At 41.6% G+C, this 13873-nt stretch overlaps 1 protein-coding gene across 1 annotated transcript in view; it reads right to left on the reverse strand.

Annotated features, from left to right (window-relative positions):
* efna3a (ephrin-A3a) overlaps window positions 1-13873 on the reverse strand; it is a 291952-nt gene that overhangs the window by 86480 nt on the left and 191599 nt on the right. The gene's annotated exons all lie outside the window — the stretch shown is intronic.

Genomic DNA, 13873 nt, shown 5'->3' on the forward strand with positions numbered 1-13873 from the left:
GCGACACCGAGGATGAGGAATTCAATGGATTTGCTGATTTGGAGTGAAATCATCAGCTTGATAAACTTGACTGACCTGTGTTTTATTATTAATGATAGGCCTATAGTTATTTAAATAAGTTATGTAGTGATTTTAGGCAGTGCTTAATTTGTGAAGTGGGAGGTCCCAGAACGCAGGAGGTGGGTGGGTCCGGCGACTCAAAAAAAAAAAAAAGGCGGGGGATGGTTTACTATAACTTTACGCACATGCGCTTATTGTGTGTGTAAAATAATAATAATAATAATAATAATAATAATAATATCAGACATTATGATCTTAGAAAACGCTTTAGTGACGAACAGTTACAGACAGTAATATGTCGTGATATTATATTATAAAATATTAATTTTTATTAGTCTATATATTAAATTATATATTACATTTATCTTCTAAAATAACAGACTGTACTCATCACAGCCGGTTTATTTCACCATTGGAGATCAGATCACACAAGACATGAGTTAAATGACTCATTTTAAGGATTTAAGTAGGGGATTTAAAAGCGGTTGTTGTTGTTTTTTTCACTAGACGGTTGTTTTTACTACCGTACCTGTCTTTGGAGATGATATACCTATAGCCTACTTGACCTCTGATTTGATGAAATAAAATTCGACAAAAATGAAGAATAACACTCCTCGATGATGACTACAGCTTTAATAACACAGATGAAAGAGCCATGGGGCGATAATAAGCCCTACCGGTAAAAATATTCTAAAAGCAAACTGATTAATGCATCAGTAATAGGCTACTAATATTAGTTATAATAATAATATAGGCTATTAGTAATAACGATACTGACAGTATTAAAGATAGTAGTAGATATTTAAAATAATCAGACTAGGCTACTTACAGGGCAAAGGGTGCGTTATCACTGCTCAGCTGTTCGGTTATTAAATAAACAATGCAGTCGCGCAGTAACCACGTGCCGCTTATCAGATACAATCACACATTCTGTGGATAGAATAACCCTTCAAAAAAGTGCGACTTATAGTCCGGTGCGACGTATATATGTTTTTTTCGTCTTCATAATGCATTTTTTGGCTGATGCGACTTAAACTCCGGAGCGACGTATAGTCCGGAAAATACGGTATATTTCACACATATAAACTGTGTGTGTGTAGTTCTGTGTATTAACAATAACAACAAGAAACTCAAGGCAGTCTGCACATAAACCATAACACTGTGTGTGTGTGTGTGTGTGTGTGTGTGTGTGTGTGTGTGTGTTCACTCCATGAAGTGACTGTTCAGCTTTAACAGCAGCTGGCTCTCAATTCTGCACTGTGAAGCTGTGACCTTTTAGCCGTGAACAGGTGAAAACAATAATAAATTAAATATTAATTAATTAAATCTTTACAAAGTAACATAATAACAAAACAATGGGTAGAGGTTACAAAGAAAAAGAAGAAAAAGGCAGTCTGCACATAAACCATAACACTGTGTGCGCATGCGCGCATGTTCACTCCGTGAAATGACTGTTCAGCTTTAACAGCAGCTGAACATCACACGTAATATCTCCTCGTACGAAAAAGACTGGAAATAATCCTGTAAGATGCGATCAACGATGTTAATCCTTTCATCTCCCAAAAAGTTGTTTACTGGATCCATCTCGCAGAGGAGTTAGCAAGTGGAAGTAACAAGCAAAAAGGTTGCTAACTAGCTGCCGGTGCCCAGCTTGGCTGGGTGGTGGTGGGGATTGCTAGCAAGCGGTCAAGCTAACAAGCTAATGCCCTTCCTTTTGTGAACAAGCAGTTGTAGACAAATAATAAAACAAATCTCACAGAAAAAAACACCTAAAGTCTTCACAAATCCCTCTAATCCACAACAAATACAGTAGCTTGAAAAATGGAGATTTCACAAATGATATGTTACACGTTTTGTTATTTAGTAAGTTTTCACCAGTCTTCCATTCCCAGTTTTTGACCAGAGCCGTGTACAACTGTAACGCTATTGAGGAGCTGACATTAGGCGAGCAACCTTACCGTATTTTCATGAGCATTTTTTTGTTTCACATCAATAAAAAGTGATTGTTAGGAAGATATTTTTTGTAGTTTTAATTCTTGGTTCTCTGGTGTGTGTGTGTGTGTGTGTTGCCGTCTGAGGCCGCAGTGCGTCAATACATTTCCACAAAACAATGTATTTTACAGTTATTTATGATGCTACAACAGGGCTAACGTCTGCCTACGAAGACAGCCAAAAGCACGCAGCCTACTTACCGCAATGTGTTTCCTCAAATTCGGCGTTGAGTTTTTATAAGCTGAAACGTCCACTGGTTTGGGGAGACACATGTGACACCGCATGACATAACTATTATTTGTTGTTGTTTGGAGAGTGAACATGGTTTGTATGAGTGGCCAGGGGTGTGCCTCTTCAGCTTGATGAGAAACGCTGGCCGCTGTCTCTGCCATTTTTCTTCTGCTTCCGTGCTCTTTTCCACCTGGACTGGTCTTGCCGCGGGAATTTTGTGTGCGGGCGGGCGCGTGCGGCGGCTTGGCTCTGTTTGATTGGCGAAACGGAGTTAAACCATAGCTCCTCCCACTATGGCTCTGGCTGCTACATGTGATCGGTGAGATGCGGTCATGTGACAGAGCCTCTGCTGGAAGTCTCGACAAAACAAACAAACAGACCACGCATCGCACGGATCAATAAAACTAAAGTAGCGAGTAATGAGCAGAATATAGCCCAATGTAACAGAGTAAAAGTGCCGCTTCTTCTTCACAAATATACTCAAGTAAAAGTAAAAAGTATGCTGCATTAAAACTCCTCTTACAAGTACAATTCATCCAAAAAGTTACTCAAGTAAATGTAACAGAGTAAATGTAGCGCGTTACTCCCCACCTCTGGACCTAAACATATCAAGCACGTTTTCAGTTTCCCCCCCGATTAATTTGTCTATTTAAACCCTCTTGTTTCCTGTGTTCTTTGTGAATATGTTCAGTGTTAATTTCCTGTCATTTGTAAACCTTGTTTTCTGCCTTTGAGCTTCTGGTTTTTGATCATGCCTTGTTTCCTGGTTTTTGTCTTTTGGAATTTGACCCTGTATTTATGTTCATACATCGCCTGATCAACGTTCAACCCCTGTGCATGACACTGGACATGAACAGCTTATTTGTAAATTGGTCATAGGAGAACAAAGAAAATAACACAAGAAATCTGGTATAAAGAAAAACCATGTCCTTTCAGAAAAATAGTCGCATCATATTCATGTTCCTGAATGTGTGCAAATTTATACGATTTACATCGGGGTCCTGCATGTCGGGGTCCTGCATGTCAGGGTCCTGATGGACTTTATTTCACAATAATGACCAGGTAGCTATACATTATCCTGGCTACGTATGAAAGAAATCAATATTTTGAAACAACCGTCATGTCCACGTGCATTTGCGCTCTGTATATGCAGCGCGTGCCCAAGACTACCACGCGTAGTGCACATATTACTATGTGCGCTAATTACTATGCACCTGTTCCTGATCAGAGTGCAATCATGGCGTACATATAAGGACTCTGCAAGCACACAGGCTTTGCGAAGTATGCATGTTGTACCCAGTGTCTCACATTGCCTAGTCTTGTATTCTGTGTAGCCACTCTTGTTCTTGACTCTCTTTTCTGTATTTGGATTCTACTGCCTCCAACATTCTGTTTGTGCCTCGTACAACCCTGATTCCCGAATCTGTCCATGTCTTATGTTTTCTTACTGTTTGCATGCTTGTAAATAAATTCTTCCTGCACTTACTGTACATCCGTCAACCACTCCATCTCATCTCATCTCATTATCTCTAGCCGCTTTATCCTTCTACAGGGTCGCAGGCAAGCTGGAGCCTATCCCAGCTGACTACGGGCAAAAGGCGGGGTACACCCTGGACAAGTCGCCAGGTCATCACAGGGCTGACACATAGACACAGACAACCATTCACACTCACGGTCAATTTAGAGTCACCAGTTAACCTAACCTGCATGTCTTTGGACTGTAGGGGAAACCGGAGCACCCGGAGGAAACCCACGCGGACACGGGGAGAACATGCAAACTCCGCACAGAAAGGCCCTCGCCAGCCCCGGGGCTCGAACCCAGGACCCTCTTGCTGTGAGGCGACAGCGCTAACCACTACACCACCGTGCCGCCCTCAACCACTCCATTACTGAGAAAAATACTGATTTAAGAATAATTTTATTGCTTCCACTAATGTCCATAGCAATGGTCTGTTATACAGAAATAACAGACTGTAGAATGCTGTAATTGACCAATAAGAATTGAGTATTCAACAAATATAGTATAACAAATGCCACAAAAAATATTAGCGATACAGACCTCAGAAAAAGACTGATATATCTGATTCAAATCACATATGACAACACAGTGACAAAACAAAATATGAAGTCACGAAAAGTTAGTTATGCCTCGGTCACAACCGGCCGTACGTGCTCCTACGGCCAGTCTACGTGCAAAAAACGCAAGAAATGCACGGAGGGCGTGCGTGAAATGCACGGAGAGCGTGCGTGTGACGTGCTGATTTTCGAGCCGTAGACTGGCTGCAGACCGGCCGCAGAGGTTCTTTGTCATGTCAAACAAACTCTACGGGCGCTTACGTTTTTTTCAGGTTGCAAGATAAACTTACAGCCAACGTGTGTCTTTCTCCACGAACAAAAAAAACGCAGCGATTTGGGAAACGCCAAAAATCGCACAGCCAAAAAATCGTACGTCCGGTTGTGACCTAGGCTTTAGATAACTACAGGTTAGTTTGTTATTCAAGTTCCTTAAGGGCAAGTTATAATATGGATGAGGCCTTTGAAAAAGACAATAATATGTAGAATATGCAGAAAAAAAACCTGCGCTTTACACTCACTGGCCACTTTATTAGGAACACCCAGCCACCTGCTGTTTTCTGCAGGTCTCTAATCAGCCGATCCCTTGACAGCAGCACGATGCATAAAATCATACAGATACAAATCAAGAGCTTCAGTTAACATTCACTTCAAACATCAGAATGGGAAAAATTGTGATCTCAGAGTGTGACTTTCTTTCACTGTGGTATGGGTGTTGGTTTGATCCAGATGGACTGGTTTGAGTATTTCAGAAGCTGCTGATCTCCTGGGGTTTTCACACACAGCAGTCTCTAGAGTTTACACAGAATGGTGCAGAAAACAAAAAACACTGAGTGAGTGAGTGAGTGAGTGAGTGAGAGTTCTGTGGGTGGAAACAAACGCCTTGTTGATAAGAGAGGGTCAGAGGGAAATGGACAGATTGGTTCGAGCTGCCAGGAAGGATATAGTAACTCATATAATCACTCTTTACAACCGTGGTGAGCAGAAAAGCATCTCAGCATGCAACAGCAGAATTACACATTGGGTTCCACTCCTGCAGCCAAGAACAGGGATCTTAGCATCAACAACAAGTTCCTAATAAAGTGTCCGATGAGTGATCCCACCAACACAGTAAGAGACTGAAGCCTTAGTTAGGGCAGAGCAGATCAGCCAATTTTCCAATTTACTGACAGAAAAAGTACATCTCTCTTTCCCTCGGGTCTGAACAGCATGTACGTGTGAGGCCTGTATAAAGGGGTGCTGAAGAATAACAACTATATTCATCTGAGCTTTGGGCTGTATATACATTCAAACAACTGATTCCAGGTTCATATTAAATTCATAAAATTATATTATTTCATTAACAGTGTCCTCTCTTTTAAGATTTTTTTTGCATCAGAGGTTTTGAGGACATCAGCGGTCACGGCTTATTCTGAGACACTGATAATCTTGTGGAGTGATTTTTAATGGATAAAATTATGAATTAAAGTGAGCTGGAAGTGTAGCAGATGAATGCTCGGTCAGCGTATCTTTTAAACCATGGGTTCTCAACTTTTAATGTGCAAGTGATCCCATTTTTCTTGCTTTTTACATCCAGCCTAGATCATTACTTTGAGATGATGTGCACAAGGACAGTGAACACTGCGTCCCATTAATAACTGCAAGCAAATGGGTGCATTTGTCAGTTTCATTGCTTTTCACGTCTGCTGTCTGAAGTAAAATGGGCTTAAAAGGAGCCCCAAGTTGAGGAAAAAAAGGCAAATGAAAATTTGAATAATAATAATAATAATAATAATCTGAGGGGCGGCACGGTGGTGTAGTGGTTAGCGCTGTCGCCTCACAGCAAGAAGGTCCGGGTTCGAGCCCCGTGGCCGGCGAGGGCCTTTCTGTGTGGAGTTTGCATGTTCTCCCCGTGTCCGCGTGGGTTTCCTCCGGGTGCTCCGGTTTCCCCCACAGTCCAAAGACATGCAGGTTAGGTTAACTGGTGACTCTAAATTGAGCGTAGGTGTGAATGTGAGTGTGAATGGTTGTCTGTGTCTATGTGTCAGCCCTGTGATGACCTGGCGACTTGTCCAGGGTGTACCCCGCCTTTCGCCCATAGTCAGCTGGGATAGGCTCCAGCTTGCCTGCGACCCTGTAGAACAGGATAAAGCGGCTAGAGATAATGAGATGAGATAATAATCTGAGAGTTATCATTGTTTTTACTTATTACTTAAATCAAGTGTATTTAAACAGAATTACATTTGAACTAAGGGCTGGTAAAATCTCCTGCAACCCCGTCAACATATCAGGAGAACCTGTGTGTGGTCCCAGTCCCATAAGCTGCCAAATAACAAGGGTTCAAGTCAAGGTGAAAATGACCACTATGAGTATTAATACAGCAATATATTACACTTTGATTTTTTTTTTTTAATCCAAATGTCTGCCATCATCTCATTTCTACATCATAGTATTAGTCTTTTTGTATTTTTCCATTTTAAATTGTCTCTTGGTTTTATGTTACACTGTACTGCATATACATTTGAGCAAATATAAACAATCGGAAAGTCAAAACAATTTTCTTCTCTCCTCCTTTAGTGTGCATTTTTAATCTTTACATTTTTCCATCCTTGAAGACGTGTGTGTGTTTAAACTACACAGAGGTGATTTGCATAATCTGTACGAGGCACCCAAAAATCTGACTTAAGCGCGCGCGCGTGTGTGTGTGTGTGTGTGTGTGTGTGTGTCCATTGTCTTTAGGCATTCTGGCTTATTCTCTACACCAACGCAGCACAAAGGGATCCATTTGTACTGGGAACATGTTCCAGTGTCTCTATGTCCTTTACCAGAAAAAGCACTGCTCAAAGATGAAGGCTGTAAGACAAAAAAAATGCCACTGCGAGCTACGTCTGGAAGAACATCTGGAGCACATCCTCCTGTATTGTGCAGATTTCTCTGACAGCAGCAAATGCCAAGTAATACATATTCAAGGAGAATTCACAGACACAGAAATCACTAACACACACACACACGTGTGTGTGTGTGTGATAGATAGATAGATAGATAGATAGATAGATAGATAGATAGATAGATAGATAGATAGATAGATAGATAGATAGATAGATTTAGCTCATGATGTGTGTATTTGCAGTCTTTGAGTGCTCCTTTCAGATCATATCATAAATGTTTCCCTTGAGAGCCTTTCGGTAGAATTCATCTGCTGTCGGGTTTTGAGCATCCAGCACTCTTTGTTCCAATGTCTCTGTAGGTCTTTGCATATTTATTATCATTGAAAAGTGGCTGTTTGGCTGTATTGAGATTTTGTCGCCGAGCAACATGGGCAAGGTATCTCACCTGTAGCTGTGAAATCAGTTACTGAGGTGGTCTTGCAGATGAGATGATGATCAGCGTTTTGAATAGCGATATCAAAATTTGACTTCCTGATTGTTATTGTTAGCTTAGTCATCAGCTTTCTTTACGTAATTTCCATCTTTCCTGATGTGGCCATTTTTAAGCATTCTATAAAGCATGCCATAGTAGCAGCTGTCAACTTTGTTTGCCCGATTAGCAGTCAGATTCCATGTTTGTGCCGAGTGGGTAAGACGACTCATGACAAAAGTGTTCAAAAATAACATTCGTACTGATAATTTGATGTTGAAATTCCGAACTTTTGTTTTAGTTTCCTGAAATTTGGCTTCTGCTAAGTTGATGTGGAGTATTATTTCAGCATCACCTGTGGATGGCTCATTTAGGGCCAATGATTTTCAGCGATCGCGGAAAACGGATCGAAGTTACGGAATTTTTATAGTGAAACGGATTTTTGACTGCCAAACGGAATTTTTGGAAATAATGGTTTTTTTTTAATGCTTGTATTAATTTTTTTTTAACATTGCTCGCGTGTCAAAGTGTAACTGCCGCAGAAGGCTTCTGCGTAACTGCCGCTAACTCCCAAGCAGACATGCCTTTCCGGTCAAGGCAGCTTTGTCGGTGATTGTGATTGGCTTGTGGCACACTTAGCCAGCCAATGAGCTGCTTGTTTACAGATTCGCTCCCCGCGTCGCAACCAGAATGGCGACCGCAAAAAAGAAACGAATGCTCTGGTGGCCAAGGACGCCATATGGTTGCCAGTGGCGAGTGTGGACGTTGAGCGCTCCTTTTCCATGTATAAACATCTTCTAAATGACAGAAGATTCAATCTCACGGAGACCAACACTAAACAACTTATGATGCTCTATCATAATGGCGATATCGAGCAGCGTTTCTCAGTACTCTGAGAGCGCTCAATGATTAATCTGCAAGGAATATTCAGGACTGTCATTACAATCAAAGTTAAACTGTTCTAGTCTGTTTGTGTGTTCTGTGTTTTGTTAGGAAACATTGTTTCATGAGTTTGTGGTGTACTAAAAAAAGATGGATCTCATCTCATTATCTGTAGCCGCTTTATCCTGTTCTGCAGGGTCGCAGGCAAGCTGGAGCCTATCCCAGCTGACTACGGGCGAAAGGCGGGGTACACCCTGGACAAGTCGCCAGGTCATCACAGGGCTGACACATAGACACAGACAACCATTCACACTCACATTCACACCTACGCTCAATTTAGAGTCACCAGTTAACCTAACCTGCATGTCTTTGGACTGTGGGGGAAACCGGAGCACCCGGAGGAAACCCACACAGACAACATGCAAACGCCGCACAGAAAGGCCCTCGCCGGCCACGGGGCTCGAACCCGGACCTTCTTGCTGTGAGGCGACAGCGCTAACCACTACACCACCGTGCCACCAAAAAGATGGATATAGAGTAATATTTTTAAACAGTCAGTTATTACAGGCTCAGTAAGTATTACTGAATATTAATTTATCAGTACTCTCAGTATTATACTGAGATATTATATATGCTATTATATTGCATATATTATATATGAGATGGGTTTTTAGTTAACGGTGATCCTAGTTTCTTGATTTATCTGTTATCAGTATGTCAAGTAAAGTATTTTGAGTTGTCTCAATCTGTGATCCCACTTTAATTTTTTTTATTAATGCAATTTATCAGCCTACTGTCAGTGTGATTGTTTTATTATATATTTTTTTCATGAATGAATTCATCATGCAAAGGACCATTTGTGTCTAGAGATGCAATACTTTGAAACCCAAGTAAAATTATGCCAGCCAGAATTACTAAATTGGAGCCAAACAGAACAATTTTGAACTGAAATTGTGAAATGGAATTTTTCATTGTCCGAAACGGAAAAAGCCAGATTTTGAAACGGAAAATCATTGGCTCTACTCATTGTATTTAATGTTGCTACCCAGGTATCTGAATACTACCTTGTTTCCAATCAGTGTCATTTAGACTGACAATGGTAGTTGGGACGGGGTAATCGTTGTTGAAATATTTATCGTTAAATATCATGGTTTTGGAAACATTGATCTTCAGGTTGAAGCGTTTCAGCATTTTGTTGAGCATTAGAAGAACTTCTTGCATAAGATCTTTTGTTGAGGGAGAGCAGCTCCAGATCATCAGTATATCCAACCCAGTCATTCGTGTTCACACCCACATATGTCATGTCTTTTGACCTCTTGCCTCTCTTACAGTAGCAGTTCATCTCACTCTATATTTAAAGTCAACAAATTTCACATTCTCTGTCTTGCATTCATGGATGTAGACTCTCATCATGTAGTCCATCATCAAGTCAAATAGAAATGGGTTTTCTGGGCCACCTTGTCTAACCCCAGAGCTTGGTTGTAAACTTGTCATCAGGTGTATCAGTGAAAGCTGTCATGATGTTTTAATAAATGGCTTCCAAGATCTTAATGCAGATTGTATTTGCATTATTTGGGAAGTGAATGTAGATCGATTTGAATAGTCATTTCCTGATGACATGATCAAATGCTGAACTGAGGTCGACAAAGAGAACGAAGATTGGTAGCTGCATACGGTTGGATATTTGTTGTACTCTTTTAGTGATGTACACACCATCAGTGGTGCTGATGTGAGAATATGGTTTGTGTTTGTAATGATCCTCTTTCCCTTAGGTTTAGGTTTTACCTGTTCACCTGAATCCATTTTCCTTTTAAGGTAATGTATAATACTGGGCTCGTACTGTCACTTCATGTCACTGTGTAGTAGGGGTTCTTCGTACCTTTTGTGACGTTTGACAGATCTGACCCATCTTCCTACATAACACCCTTTTACAGGATTATCAGGACCAGGGCTTTGAACCAGAATTTTTTTCCTATCGGTTCGTTCCGAACAGAAACGGAATTTTAACGTTTCCGGTTTTGGGTTCCACCATTAAATAGACGTTCCCGAACCGGTTAGAACAAAAAAATTTCGTTCCCGGAACGGTTAATTACGTTCCCTGTCAGCTGTTTAACAAATGGCTATAAAATTATGTCTCTGTTTCATCCAGCTTAAGCCAAATGTAGGCTAATTCTATTACAACCTTCATTAAATAAGACAAGAAATAATTCAAAACAATTATTATTATTTCAAATGTTGGCGATTTGGATTCTCAGTATGTCTTCCCATCTACACAAACAGAAAAAGTGCCAAAAATGAAAGATAATTTGTTTAGTGTGTTACCAAAGGCTAGTCAGGCCCTATAGAGGGCTACCGCATGACGTCACCGCGCCGCGAGATTTTGTTAGGCGCCATATTGGAAGACCAAGTACACATCTATGCAAGTACATACATACATAAAACACACTACACCTGAAATGTAGCCAGGGCCAGTTCTGCCCTAATCTGGACCCGGGTGCAACATCGCGCAACCCCACCCCCCCCACCCCCACCCCCAAAAAAACCCCACCAGTCTAAATCAGGACAACCATCACATAACTATAACTATAAACATTTTATATCAACTATTTTAACTAAATGGGCTATAATAAATAAGCCTGCAGGCAGCCACGGCGGGCTGCCTCAGAAAACTAACCATTTGTCCTACCTTAAAACTCGTTTTGCATTTTCTGCCTCCTTTTTTGTATTTTCGACCCTCTGTTTATTTTCTTTCCTTTTCTGAAAACCCGATTTGTGTCCAGACATTTTGTTCTGCTACCAACGAACTAACTCGTCAGGTCTCGTCTCTCGAGCCCGCGATGATTCCCGTGGGAAGAGCAACAATTGATACATTTTTACAAACAGCCAATAGGGAGGTTGCATCGTTCAGGCTCTTCTTTGCTCAGACACTCAGTAATGCACTTACTCACTTATTATCACGTGGAGACATGATAGAAGTCCACCTTCCCGCTCTCTCCATTCAGTCAGCGACCGTCACACAGGAAGTGAACCCCAGCGGGTCATAGAAACTTGCGCAGGAGAAGAATGACTATTTGTAGGCTACAGAAACTTTGAGGAACGAAATAAAAACCGGTATTAACCGGTTACCATTATTTTTAATAAGCGTTTCTGTTCCGGAACATAAAAAATAATAAAGTTTCTGGTTTCGTTTCTGTTCCATGTGAAATAGAAAAAGTTCCCGGTTTTCGTTTTTGTTCCTTGAACCGGTTCAAAGCCCTGATCAGGACCACTCATGGCATCCATACCACTTGTCCATTCAGGGTCATGGGGGAAGCTGGAGCCAATCCCAGCTGACTTCAGGTGAGAGGTGGGGTTCACCCTGGGCAGGTTGCCAATCTATCACAGGAATCACACTAACAGGCAATTTAGAGTAGCCAGTTGACCTAATGTGCATGTCTTTGGGAGAAAACCAGAGCATCCAGAGGAAACCCACACAGGCACAAGGAGAACACAGAAAGGCCCCAATCAGCCTCAAGGTTCGAACCTAGAACCTTCTTACTGTGATGCGACAGTGATAACCACTGCACCACCGTGCTACCCTGACTCAGTACACAAATATTATACTATAGAACAATTTTTTTTTTATAATTATGCCAGGGGTGGCACGGTGGTGTAGTGGTTAGCGCTGTTGCCTCACAGCAAGAAGGTCCGGGTTTGAGCCCCGTGGCCGGCGAGGGCCTTTCTGTGTGGAATTTGCATGTTCTCCCCGTGTCCGCGTGGGTTTCCTCCGGGTGCTCCGGTTTCCCCCACAGTCCAAAGACATGCAGGTTAGGTTAACTGGTGACTCTAAATTGAGCGTAGGTGTGAATGTGAGTGTGAATGGTTGTCTGTGTCTATGTGTCAGCCCTGTGATGACCTGGCGACTTGTCCAGGGTGTACCCCGCCTTTCGCCCGTAGTCAGCTGGGATAGGCTCCAGCTTGCCTGCGACCCTGTAGAACAGGATAAAGCGGCTAGAGATAATGAGATGAGAGATAATTATGCCATAATTATGTTTTTTTTTTTCATTTTAACTAATTGTACCTTTATGAGTATTATGGGAATTATGAAGAAGCTCTTTTTATGAGATGATGATCAGCAGCTCACCCAATAACTGTTAAAGCTGCTGATTCTAAGATTTGGGCATTCAGCGGTTAGAAGCCCTCTCACAGGAAAAAAAAGGTCAAGTGAAGTATTTTGTGAAACAGCATTTCCTATTATAGACTGTGTGCACAGAATCACCTGAGGCAAGTTAATTTACACTGAAGGATCAAGAGTGCACAATTCAGTAGCATCTGAGACAAGTATATTATAGCATTACATAACTGGAAATGAAAAAATTATTATATCATGCACCTCAGCATGTCTGTAGATATAAGAAACCTAGATGCTACATTAGCCAATGTTGCTAACTACAGCCATACATTAGCGCCATGCCACATTAGGAGGGATGGGAAATGTTTATAAACCGATGTGAGTATATGGGGAGCAGCAGCTCTACCCTGATGTAATCTGCTGTAACTCACTTTATGTTCTTATTTTCACAAAATGTGCTGTGTTGCACAAATGTAAATAAACCTCTGCACTGCTCATGATTTCAGCCGAACTACTGGAAACTTTACTAAAAGGGTGATATGTAATAGGAACCATAATAGGAACTTCTTGTTGATTCTAAGATCCCTGTTCTTGGCTGCAGGAGTGGAACCCAATGTGTTCTTCTGCTGTTGCATGCTGAGATGCTTTTCTGCTCACCACGGTTGTAAAGAGTGATGATATGAGTTACTATATCCTTCCTGGCAAAAAAGCTCGAACCAATCTGTCCATTTCCCTCTGAGTTCTCTTATCAACAAGGCGCTTGTTTCCACCCACAGAACTGTCGCTCATTCACTCAATGTTTTTTTGTTTTTCGCAACATTCTGTATAAACTCTAGAGACTGTTGTGTGTGAAAACTCCAAGAGATCAGCAGCTTCTGAAATACTCAAAGCAGTCCATCTGGCTCAAACCAGCACCCATGCCACAGTGAAAGTCACACTTTGAGATCACAGTTTTTCCCATTCTGATGTTTGAAGTGAACATTAACTCATCTCATCTCATCTCATTATCTCTAGCCGCTTTATCCTTCTACAGGGTCGCAGGCAAGCTGGAGCCTATCCCAGCTGACTACGGGCGAAAGGCGGGGTACACCCTGGACAAGTCGCCAGGTCATCACAGGGCTGACACATAGACACAGACAACCATTCACACTCACATTCACACCTACGGTCAATTTAGAGTCACCAGTT

This window comes from Neoarius graeffei, chromosome 22, assembly GCF_027579695.1.
Source record: "Neoarius graeffei isolate fNeoGra1 chromosome 22, fNeoGra1.pri, whole genome shotgun sequence".
In the NCBI taxonomy this organism is placed as follows: domain Eukaryota; kingdom Metazoa; phylum Chordata; class Actinopteri; order Siluriformes; family Ariidae; genus Neoarius; species Neoarius graeffei.